This window comes from Oncorhynchus tshawytscha, linkage group LG09, assembly GCF_018296145.1.
Source record: "Oncorhynchus tshawytscha isolate Ot180627B linkage group LG09, Otsh_v2.0, whole genome shotgun sequence".
NCBI lineage: Eukaryota > Metazoa > Chordata > Actinopteri > Salmoniformes > Salmonidae > Oncorhynchus > Oncorhynchus tshawytscha.
This window is the reverse complement of record NC_056437.1, coordinates 70,297,149-70,309,421: the sequence shown is the minus strand read 5'-3', so window position 1 is coordinate 70,309,421 and position 12,273 is coordinate 70,297,149.

The following is a 12,273-nucleotide window of genomic DNA, read 5'->3' as shown; positions in this document are numbered from 1 at the left end:
GATGATAGGAGCTTCACTAGGAGGGGGATGATAGGAGCTTCACTAAGAGAAGGATGATAGGGTTTTCACTAAGAGGATGAGGATAGGAGCTTCACTAGGAGGAGGATGATGGGAGGTTCACTAAGAGGAGGAGGATATGAGCTTCACTAAGAGGAGGGGAATAAGAGCTTCACATAGAGGAGGAGGATAGGAGCTTCACCAAGAGGAGGAGGATAGGAGCTTCGCCAAGAGGAATAAGATAGGAGCTTCACTAAGAGGAGGAGGGTTGGAGCTTCACTAAGAGGAGGATAATAGGAGCTTCACTAAGATGAGGGGTATAAGAGCTTCACATAGAGGAGGAGGATAGGAGCTTCACCAAGAGGAAGAGGATAGGAACTTTGCCAAGAGGAGGAGGATAGGAACTTCACCAAGAGGAGGAGGGTAGGACCTTTGCCAAGAGGAGGAGGATAGGTGCTTCCCCAAGAGGAAGGGGATAGGAGCTTTGCTAAGAGGAGGATAGGAGCATCACTAAGAAGAGGAGCTTCGCTAAGAGGAGGAGGATAGGAGCATCGCTAAGAGGAGGATAGGAGCTTCACCTAGAGGAGGAGGATTGAGCTTCACTAAGAGAAGGGGGATAAGAGCTTCACAAAGAGGAGGAGGATAGGAGATTCACTAAGAGGAGGATAGGAGCTTCACTAAGAGGAGGAGGAGGATAGGAGCTTCACTAAGAGGAGGAGGATATGTGCTTCACGAAGAGGAGGAGGATGAGAGCTTTGCCAAGAGGAGGATAGGAGCTACGCCAAGAGGAGGAGTATAGGATCTTCACTGAGAGGAGGAGGAAGATAGGTTCTTCGCCAAGAGGAGAAGGATAGGAACTTCACCAAGAGGAGGGGGATAAGAGCTTCACATAGAGGAGGAGGATAGGAGCTTGACTATAGGAGGCGGATAAGAGCTTCACTTAAAGGAGGAGGGTAGGAGCATTAATTAGAGGAGGATTATAGGAGCTTCAATGAGAAGGAGGATAGGAACGTCGCCAAGAGGAGGAGGACAGAACCTTCACATAGCGGAGGTGGATATGAACATCACTTAGAGAAGGAGGATAGGATCTTCACCAAGAGGTGGAGGATAGGAGCTTCACTAAGAGGAGGGGGATAAGAGCTTCACTAAGAGGAGGAGGGTAGGACCTTTGCCAAGATGAGGAGGATAGGAGCTTCACCAAGAGGAGTAAAATAGGAGCTTCGCTAAGAGGAGGGGGATAAGAGCTTCACTAAGAGGAGGAGGATAGGATCTTCACCAAGAGGTGGAGGATAGGATCTTCACTAAAAGGAGGGGGATAAGAGCTTCACTTAAAGGAGGAGAGTAGGAGCATTAATTAGAGGAGGATGATAGGAGCTTCACCAAGAGGAGGAGGATAGGAGCTTCACTAAGAGGAGGGTATAAGAGCTTCACATAGAGGAGGAGGATAGGAGCTTCGCAAATATGAGGAGGATAGGAGCTTCACCAAGAGGAGTAAAATAGGAGCTTCACTAAGAGCAAGATATGAGTATTACTAAGAGGAGGAGGATAGGAGCTTCACTAAGAGGAGGAGGAGGATAGGAGCATCACGAAGAGGAGGAGGAGGATAGGAGCATCACTAAGAGGAGGAGGAGGAGGATAGGAGCATCATTAAGAAGAGGGGCAGGATTGGAGGTCCACTAAGAAGAGTAGGAGGATAGGAGCTTCACTAAGAGGAGGAGGAGGATAGGAGCTTCACTATGTGGAGGAGGATAGGAACTTCACCAAGAGGAGGAGTATAGGGCCATCGCCAAGAGGAAGAGGATAAGAGCTTCACTAAGAGGAGCAGGATAGGAGTTTCACCAAGAGGAGGAGGATAGGATCTTCACCAAGATGAGGATAATAGGAGCTTTACCAAGAGGAGGAGGATAGGAGCATCACTAAGAAAAGGGGCGGGATAGGAGCTTCACTAAGAAGAGGAGGCGGATAGGAGCTTCACAAATAGAAGGAGGAGGAAAATAGGAGCTTCACTAAGAGGAGGATAGGAGCTTTACTTAGAGGAGGAGGATAGGAGCTTCACCAAGAGGAGGCGTATAGGAGCTTCACATAGAGGAGAAGGATAGGAGCTTCACTAAGAGGAGGCGTATAGGAGCTTCACCAATAGGAGGAGGATGGGAGCTTCGCCAAGAGGAGGATAGGAGCTTCGCCAAGAGGGGGAGGATAGGAGCTTCACTAAGAGGAGGAGGATAGGAGCTTCACTAAGAGGAGGGGGATAAGAGCTTCACTAAGAGAAGGAGGATAGGAGCTTCACCAAGAGGAGGAGGATAGGAACTTCACCAGGAGGAGGAGTATAGGCTCAACGCCAAGAGGAGGAGGATAGGAGCTTCACTAAGAGGAGGGTATAAGAGCTTCACATAGAGGAGGAGGATAGGAGCTTTGCCAAGGTGAGGAGGATAGGAGCTTCACCAAGAGGAGTAAAATAGGAGCTTCACTAAGAGGAAGATGGGAGTATCACTAAGAGGAGGAGGATAGGAGCTTCACTAAGAGGAGGAGGAGGATAGGAGCATCACGAAGAGGAGGAGGAGGATATGAGCATCACTAAGAAGAGGAGGAAGATAGGATCTTCACCAAGAGGAGGAGGATAGGAACTTCACCAAGAGGAGGGGTATAGGCCCATCGCCAAGAGGAAGAGGATAGGAGCTTCACCAAGAGTAGGAGGTTAGAAGCTTCACCAAGATGAGGATATTAGGAGCTTCGCCAAGAGGAGGGGGATAGGAGCATCACCAAGAGGAGGAAGATAGGAGCTTCACTAAGTGGAGGGGGATAAGAGCTTCACTAAGAGGAGGAGGATAGGATCTTCACTAAGAGTAGGAGGATAGGAGTTTCACTAAGAGGAGGCTGATAGGACCTTCACTAAGAGGAGGAGGATAGGAGATTCACTATGAGGAGGAGGATAGGATCTTCACCAAGAGGAGGATAGGAGCTTCGCCAAGAGGAGGAGGATAGGAGCTTCACTAAGAAGAGGGGGATAAGAGCTTCACTAAGAGGAGGAGGATAGGAGCATAACTAAGAGGAGGGGGATAGGAGATTTACCTAGAGGAGGAGGATAGGAGCATCACTAAGAAAAGGGGCGGGATAGGAGCTTCACTAAGAGGAGGAAGAGGATAGGAGCTTCACAAATAGGAAGAGGAGGATAGGAGCTTCACTAAGAGGAGGAGGATAGGAGCTTCACCAAGAGGAGGTTAGGAGCTTTGCCAAGAGGCACAGGATAGGAGCTTCGCCAAGAGGAGGGGGATAAGAGCTTCACATAAAGGAGGAGCATATGAGCATCACTAAGAGTAGGAGGATAGAAGCATTAATTAGAGAAGGATGATAGGAGCTTCACCAAGAGGAGGTGGATAGGAGCTTCACTAAGAGGAGGGGGATAAGAGCTTCACATAGAGGAGGTAGATAGGAGCTTCGCCAAGATGAGGAGGATAGGAGCTTCACCAAGAGGAGTAAAATAGGAGCTTCGCTTAGAGGAAGATAGGAGTATCACTAAGAGGAGGAGGACAGGAGCTTAACCAAGAGGAGGATGATACAAGCTTCACCAAGATGAGGAGGATAGGAGCTTCACCAAGAGGAGTAAAATAGGAGCTTCGCTTAGAGGAAGATAGGAGTATCACTAAGAGGAGGAGGACAGGAGCTTAACCAAGAGGAGGATGATACAAGCTTCACCAAGATGAGGAGGATAGGAGCTTCACCAAGAGGAGGAGGATAGGAACTTCACCAAGAGGCGGAGTATTGGCCCATCGCCAAGAGGAAGAGGATAGGAGCTTCACTAAGAGGAGGAGGATAGGAGCTTCACCAAGAGGAGGAGGATAGGAGCTTCACCAAGATGAGGAGGATAGGACCATCGCCAAGAGGAGGAGGATAGGAGCTTCACCAAGAGGAGGGGGATAGGAGCTTCACCAAGAGGAGGAATATAGGAGCTTTACTAAGAGGAGCAGGAATTGGATCATCACTAAGAGAAGGAGGATAGGAGCATCACTACGTGGAGGATAGGAGCTTCACATAGAGGAGGAGGATAGGAGCTTCACTAAGAGGAGGAGGATAGGAGCTTCACCAAAAGGAGGAGGATAGGAGCTCCACCAAGAGGAGGAGGATAGGAGCTTCACTAAGAGGAGGATTGGAGAATCACTAAGAGGACGAGGATAGGAGCTTCTCTAAGAGGAGGGGGATATGAGCTTCACATAGAGGAGGAGGAATTGGAGCATCACTAAGAGAAGGAGGATAAGATCATCAATAAGAGGAGGACGATAGGAGCATCACTAAGAGGAGGAGGATAGGAGCATCAGTAAGTGGAGGATAGGAGCTTCACTAAGAGGAGAAGGATAGGAGCTTCACTAAGAGGAGAACGATAGGACCTTCACTAAGAGGAGGAGGATTGGAACATCTCTAAGAGGATGATAGCAGTGTCACTAAGAGGAGGGAGATAGGAGCTTCACTAAAATGAGGAGAAGTGGGGCAGGTGTCTACTGTACCATTCTTTTGACTGCTCTTTGGTGCTAGAGTTGCTTTGTGACTGTATGTCGGGGGAGCGTCTTTGATAGATTCGAGTCATAATTGTTTAACTCATTTATTTTGAATTTTGCAAAACAAAACATTTTAGTAAGTACTGTATATTGACTGTAGTATTAGATATTAGGTTTTTGGAAATAATTTGTATTATTTAAAGTGGGAGCCAAAGTTAGTCGCTAACCCAGCCATTCCCAAATGGTGTGCTTTAGGTGGGTTACAATGCAAACGGTTTGGGATCCTCCGCTCAAGCCAGCCAGCCAGTCAAACCCCCTGTATTCCGGGAAGCCTCTTTGTGTCCCTTCTGGACATGAAGACAGTAAGGGGGACAATGGAGAGCGTACTGTGCTGTTGGCACTGTAACAGCTCCTACCCAGTATGGGGAAGGGGGACAGAATGGATCAGATAGAGGGCTCATTAACCCTCTATTGGTGTCAGCGGTAACCTCCGCCTACCCTTTACCCTGCAAATGACCCCTCGCAAAGGAGCAGTGTAGGTTGTTCTTAACTACTGATCTAGGACCATATTATGTTACCACCAGTAATGATGTTAATCATTAGGGGATGAAGAAATAACTGACCCTGTATCAGTTGTTCGGATCAACATCCTCCTACTCTGGTGATTTAAAGTGGGGATGTTGAAATAATACAATAGATCTGTGCCCAGCACATACAAAATGCTACTCCTGGGTCGTTCCACCTCGAAAAGCACCAGAAGAAGGGTCTCCACACCCACCATCTCAGGTTGTTATGAAATTGTGTCTGTTGTTAGAAACAGATAAGATTAGCATTCCTCTAGTCTCACGTCGCCATACATACAAAATAATGCCGTAGTCATGCCTCGCATGGAGGTCTGGAGAATTTTGTATTGCAAAAAAACATTTTGAATGGCTCCTTGCAGCAAGATTTTGTTTGGATGTTAAATTTCAAGATCCTCCCCCCACACTCCCGTAGAAGGGGTGCTGAGTGTAGTGTGCGTCACAGTTTTCCATCCAGATAGTTGCTGCCTATGCTAGTTTCAAGTGCTAGTTTTCAAGTTATCAAGTGTGGCCAACAGTCTGCGATTTATATTTATTGAAATTGAAAGTGGATAATGCTGCTAATGTCAAACATCACAAAACGTTCTAAACTACTCTGGTGATAAACACACTTTTTTCCTTGTCTTCCTTTCATCCACATAGCTACTGGATGTACTTTGCTACCACCAAAAATATTGTGTCAATTGGCCATTATTTTGTTTTTGTAAGGACCCATAAAAACAGAGGCAATGGGAGAACCTATTCAAGTAAGTAAATACATTTCAAAAATGTTTTAAAAAACAATTTATTATTACAGTAGGCCACTCTGTAGGCTCTCAACTGAGCTGCTAGCTAGCTAGCTAACTTTACACACTGTTTAGCTAAGTGAATTTAATGTCATCAGCTAGCTAGCTAATTTACTATCATTGTAAATTAAAAACAGTCTCCAAATGCGTAGATAACATCGGGTGAAAATTTAAGAGGGTGAAATTGCAGCTCCAGCTGTCAGTAAAGAGAGAGTGTAGGCTACTTTATTCTCAAATTAACATTTAATTTTTGTTTAGTTGTAAGATCTACAATCTGTTTTATTTTATTGTCACTTACTCTCTTAGTATATCAGCTATGTGAATCCATTTTGAAGCTTATCATTTGGCAGGTATCGCCAATTCAGCCAAAGGCCTACAGTATGATGGCATTACTGGCCTCATGCCCATCTGTCATCTAAAACGGGGAATAGCTAAACTCACACATTGTTTACATGTTTAGCTATATGTTCTCACTTTAAGATGAGCATTACAGGTAACATTTAGGCTACAGGAGATGAGCATCACAGGTAACATTTAGACTGCAGGAGATGAGCATTACAGGTCACTTTTAGGCTACAGGAGATGAGCATCACAGGTAGGATTTAGGCTACAGGAGATGAGCATTACAGGTAACATTCAGGCCACAGGAAATGAGCATTACAGGTAACGTTCAGGCTACAGAAGATGAGCATCACAGGTAACATTTAGGCTACAGGAGATGAGCATTACAGGTAACATTCAGGCTACAGAAGATTAGATTACAGGTAACTTTTAGGCTACAGGAGATGAGCATTACAGGTAACATTTTACGAGGTTAATTTTATTTAATTCATTTTAGCAATGTTGCTTGCAAAATTATAGCAGTTGGTCCCATAGAGCAACCATGCACTGTCTGTCTATGTATCATTGACCCTAGATAAGCTAGTGGTTGGGTTAACACATCTAACTTTTTAGGTGAATAATATGCTGTTTTTATTATAATTTTGTTGGCTTTATTATCATGAGCGAAATTGAACTAGCTTCTTCCACATGTTGTTGTGTTACAGCCTGAATTAGAAATGTATTAAATTTATAAAAACATGTCTCATCCATCTACACACAATACCCCACAATGAAAATATTTGCACATTTATTGAAAATTAACTACAGAAAAATCTAATTTACATAAGTACCCACACCCCTGAGTCAATACATGTTACAATCACCTTTAACATCAACTACAGCTGTGAATCGTTCTGTGTAAGTCTCTAAGAGCTTTGCACACCTGGATTGCACAATATTTACTAATTATTCTGCTCAAAATTCTTCACTGTCACGCGGGACTAGGTGTGTGAGGTAAGAATCAGGCGCAGAGAGTTCCAAGGGAGAAGTGCACTTTAATGTGGCACCAAAATACAATGCCCAAACACAGGGCGCAAAAATTATGGACCAACCCAAAACACAAGGTACCCAGTCCGGGGCACGAACACACACAACAACACAACACGTAACACAAGAATAATCCTGCACAAAACAAGGGCGGGTTTACTAGCCTTAAATAAGGACGTCCATCAGGAAAACATAATAGGACACAGGTGCAACTAATAAGACAAAACAAACAGAAAAGGGAAAAGGGATCGGTGGCGGCTAGTAGGCCGGCCACCGGCCTGAGGAGAGACACATGAAACGAGGGGTTAATACGATAATAAGTAGGAAGTTGTAACCTGTAACACACCTCGTTTATCCTCCTCAGGACTTTAAATGGCCCCACACACTGCGGCCCCAGCTTCCGGCAGGGCAGGCGGAAGGGGCAGGTTTCAGGTCGAGAGCCAGACCCGGTCCCCCAGTGCGAACACGGGGGCCTCACTGCGGTGCTGGTCAGCGCTCTTCTTGTGCCGTCACCCCGCCAGTCTCAGCGATTCCTGGACGGCTTTCCAGGTGTCCTTTGAGCGCTGTACCCATTCCTCTACCGCAGGAGCCTCGGTCTGGCTCTGATGCCATGGGTCAGGACCGGCTGGTAGCCCAACACACACTGAAAGGGAGACATGTTCGTTGAGGAATGGCGGATGGAGTTCTGAGCGAGCTCAGCCCAAGGAACATACCTCGCACACTCACCTGGCCGGTCCCGGCAATATGACCGCAGAAACCTGCCCACATCCTGGTTTACTCGCTCCACCTGCCCATTACTCTCGGGGTGGAAACCCGAGGTCAAGCTGACCAAGACCCCCAGTCTCTCCATAAACACCCTCCAAACTCATGAATTGGACTTGAATTGGGGGGCCCGATCAGAAACAATGTCCTCAGGCACCCCGTAGTGCTGGAAGACATGGGTAAACATTGGCTCCGCAGTCTGCAGGGCCGTAGGGAGACCGGGCAACGGGATGAGACGGCAGGATCGTCGTACTTCCCTGGGACGGGGGAAGGTCGGTGAGGAAGTCCACCGACAAGTGTGACCACGGCCGTTGTGGAATGGGGAGGGGCTGTAACTTCCCTCTAGGCAAGTGTCGAGGAGCCTTGCTCTGAGCGCACACCGAGCAGGAGGAGACATAAAATCCAACCCAAAACACAGGGTACCCAGTCCGGAGCACGAACACACCCAACAACACAACACGTAACACAAGAATAATCCCGCACAAAACAAGGGCGGGTTTACTAGCCTTAAATAAGGACGCCCATCAGGAAAACATAATAGGACACAGGTGCAACTAATAAGACAAAACAAACAGAAAAAGGAAAAGGGACCGGTGGCGGCTAGTAGGCCGGTGACGACAACCGCGGAGCACCGCCCGAACAGGCAAGGGAACCAACTTCGGTGGAAGTCGTGACATTCACGCTCTGTCAAATTGGTTGTTGATCATTACTAGACAAACATTTTCAAGTCTTGCCATAGATTGGCTTGTGGGAATGTTCCTGTCTTTTTCTGTGGCTAAACTAACTAGGCTCGTAATTTAACAATTTTATTCATAATTACAGATGGAATACAAGTTTGTTTTTAAGGCACATGAAAGTTCACATGTTCCAGAAGGCATTTCTGCCAAATAACATATATATTTTTTTTAAAGACGTTCAAATGCCTCTGCTGTGAAGTGGTGAGGTGCGACATATGCCTAGCTTCTTGAAAAGGGTCACATATGTGAAAGTGCAAATTACTTTTTTCACGTGTGAAAATGCTATTCCACATGTGAGATTTCGATTTTCACGTGAACGTTTTTCACGTGTAAAAATGCAAATTCATTTTTCACATGTTGAAATGCTAATTCAATGTGAGGTGAAAACATGTTATTCTCCTCACATGAAAAGGTGGTGTTAACATGTACACTCTGAATATAATACATGTGAACATATGATTTCACATGTGAACAACTGACCCCACGTGTCTCTTTTGTTTTCACAAGTGAAGATTCCAACTCAACATTTGAAAACAGCTATTTTCTGTATTCTTTTGTAAAGGAAGTAACTAAATGGTATGGGGATTTTAAGGTAAGTGTTCAGCTAAAATAGCGTACACATCTTTAATCAATATGATTACATTTGACATGATCACTTAGCGCTGACTATTCAAAAGACCCCACCTAGGATATAAACACATAACCTTTGGATTTGGGGTACACTGATCTTTCTGCTGTGCTACAAAGTCTATAGCATTTTCTGAAGTTCCCTACACATTCATTATCTATAATACATCTCCGCACTTGGCAAAAGAGTGCCATCTGCACTGCTATTCTATATCGTTTTCAGTTAATCTGACTATTCTGTCATCATTGATTTCATTGACTTATTTCAGAAATGTGATGGTTTTCTGTATTGTTGTCTAATGTTGGTGGGGAATTTTGTTCTGTTTTAATGTTACTCCTGAATAACTATGATAAATATACTCGTTTTTCTTGTGTGTATTTTTAACAAAGCTGAGATTTACTTTGAAGATCAAAGTGTGGGAATACAGGTGAAATCAGTTATTGACACAGACATGGTGGCATAGCAGGAAGATCGGAATGCCGTGAACCAAGAGGTTATAAATTCAAATCAACTTTTTTTGGTTTGCATGGCATCAACTGTGTAATCTCATGTGAAAAATATCCACATGTGAAACTTCATGTGAAATATCATCACATGAGGTGATCTAAAACCACATGGTTTCCCATGATTTCACTTGTAAATTAAAATTGTTCATGTGCCAAACATGTGGAACTTTCACATGAAATAATGTAATTTTCCACTTGATTTTTAAGTAAGGGTAGGGTCGGATTGGTGTGGGGTTTGGGGAGTCTGGGGTTGGCTTTTGAGAATGTCTTTGGATTTCTCATGTCTTACTCAATGTTAGAAAAAAGTTTGGTCCAAATCAGATGTTAGGTACTATATTTATTGAATATTATATGAATCTTATAAACTATAATGTCCAATTTAATTTCTCAGAGATCAAAATATTTTTCCACAAAATAATGTTGCAAGAATGCTAATATCATCTGTTTCTAACTACAGAAATGATTTCAAAACAATCTGAGATGGTGGGTGTCATGGCTTTCTAAAATGGCATGGAACGACCCTCCCCTTTGTGTCCAACTACAACATGCAGATTGCCATGTTATCTACTGTAATGTATCTCCTACACAAGTTCACCCAGCAGCATAGGAAATAACCTGGAAGACACCACCACCACAGGAAGTTTGCTTAACAAAGAAACTGAAAGGGGGAAAAATGTATACAGTACATCCAACCTATTTTACCAGCGATAACTACAGGAGACAATTGGCTTATTTTGTAGCTGAAGTCAACTAATTTCCTCTTACACATCTGCGCTACATAAACAGTGGTGTGTAGGCCAGGGACATTGGCGAGGGCTGATTAATATTCATTAGACCATCCATTTGGCGCATACCAAATTTGATATTTTGATATACTTCTTCTACGCGAGAGAGAGAGGGGCTGACACACCACGGTCTGAATGGATTGGGTGTCGCTGTGTGTTTGTGTGTGTGAATGTTAGTGTGTGCGCTTGTGTGTGTGCTTGCGTGTTGTGTGTGTGTGTTATTTATATGTGTGTACAAAGACAAGATGAGAGTTGAGGGCGACAACCAGAACCAATAGATGGCCTCCTCATTGTGTCTATGTGTGCTCTCCCCCTAACTCCCTCACACCCACCCCCCCGGTGCACGCTACACAACTATACATCTCCAGAAATATGCCAGGAATTCTGGAATTCCAATGAAGCCAACATGCTGACAGGATGGTGAAAGCCTGCTCTCTTTTTATGGTTATAGTTGATTAGAAGGGGAATGCAAAAAGACGGAAGATGTCCGTACAGTAGGCCTACGCATAAATACCAGATAACCGCTGACGTTATGGTTCACAAAAGATATACAGTAAGCTACATAATCAACACTGGATCTACAATATACTTATACCATGCAGCTGGCATCACTATGTTTGGTAGTTATCTCATCTCCTTAGATTTTATTAGAGCTCATGTCTATGTGCTTTTGTGATACACCTCATTAGGTGCCTTTAAAAAAAGGAAATGTCTGATAGTTTCCCTCAGCATACGGTTCGTCTCTTGTCTGTATAATATTTGGCGTTGGGGCGGGTCTGTCTGCACCCCAACACGGGGCGGTCTGCTCACTCAACCTCCCGTAGCATTCCAGCCACGCTGAGGCAGGGTCACGACTGGGTTAAGGGGGTCAGCGAGTGGTCAGAGGTTGTGGTGTGTATTATGTCCCTGTAATCCATGTGTATAATTTCTCTGGTGTGTACATGCTTGTGTAAACCTGTATATTCATACTGTGTGTCTGTTTGTATACAATATCTTAAAAATATTGTGTTAGTGTGTTTGTGTACTGTATAGGGACCATGGGGGAGTGAATGTGTGTTGGCCTCTAGCAGAAGAATGTCGGTGTGTGTAGAGAAGGCCCATCCGTCTGTTCTGGATGGAGGGATGGGGGAGAGGGTGAAGGATGAGGAAGGAGGTGAAGGGGCGCCCGAGGGAGGTCAGCCAACAGTCAAATCCAAAACCCTGCTCAACCCTGTGCCTCTCTCTGGTCACCACGGCGTTCCTCCTCTCTACAACTCTGTTTCCTCTACAAAGGCATAGGCACACACACACATCATCATCTCTCCCTCAAACACAAAACTGGCTGGGTGCTATTATTAGTTTGAGCCAGCAAATAAGTGAATACCACGGTGTGTGTTTTTGTGTGTGTGCCTGGCCACTGATACAGTTGGATTCCCCCAGGTCTCTGTAAAAACACACAATGGCTGTGTCTTTGGCACTCTAGCCCCCATGAATGCACAAAGCCTCCCCCTTTTCTCCTCCTCCTCTCCTCTACTCCTTCTTTCGCTCAGGATGGCACCCACCAGAAGGCTCCCACTGTCCTCCAGGGGCTCTGACACAACCCATAATCTCACCCCGCGCCCAAATGGATAAAAAATGAGGCCACCCTTTTGACC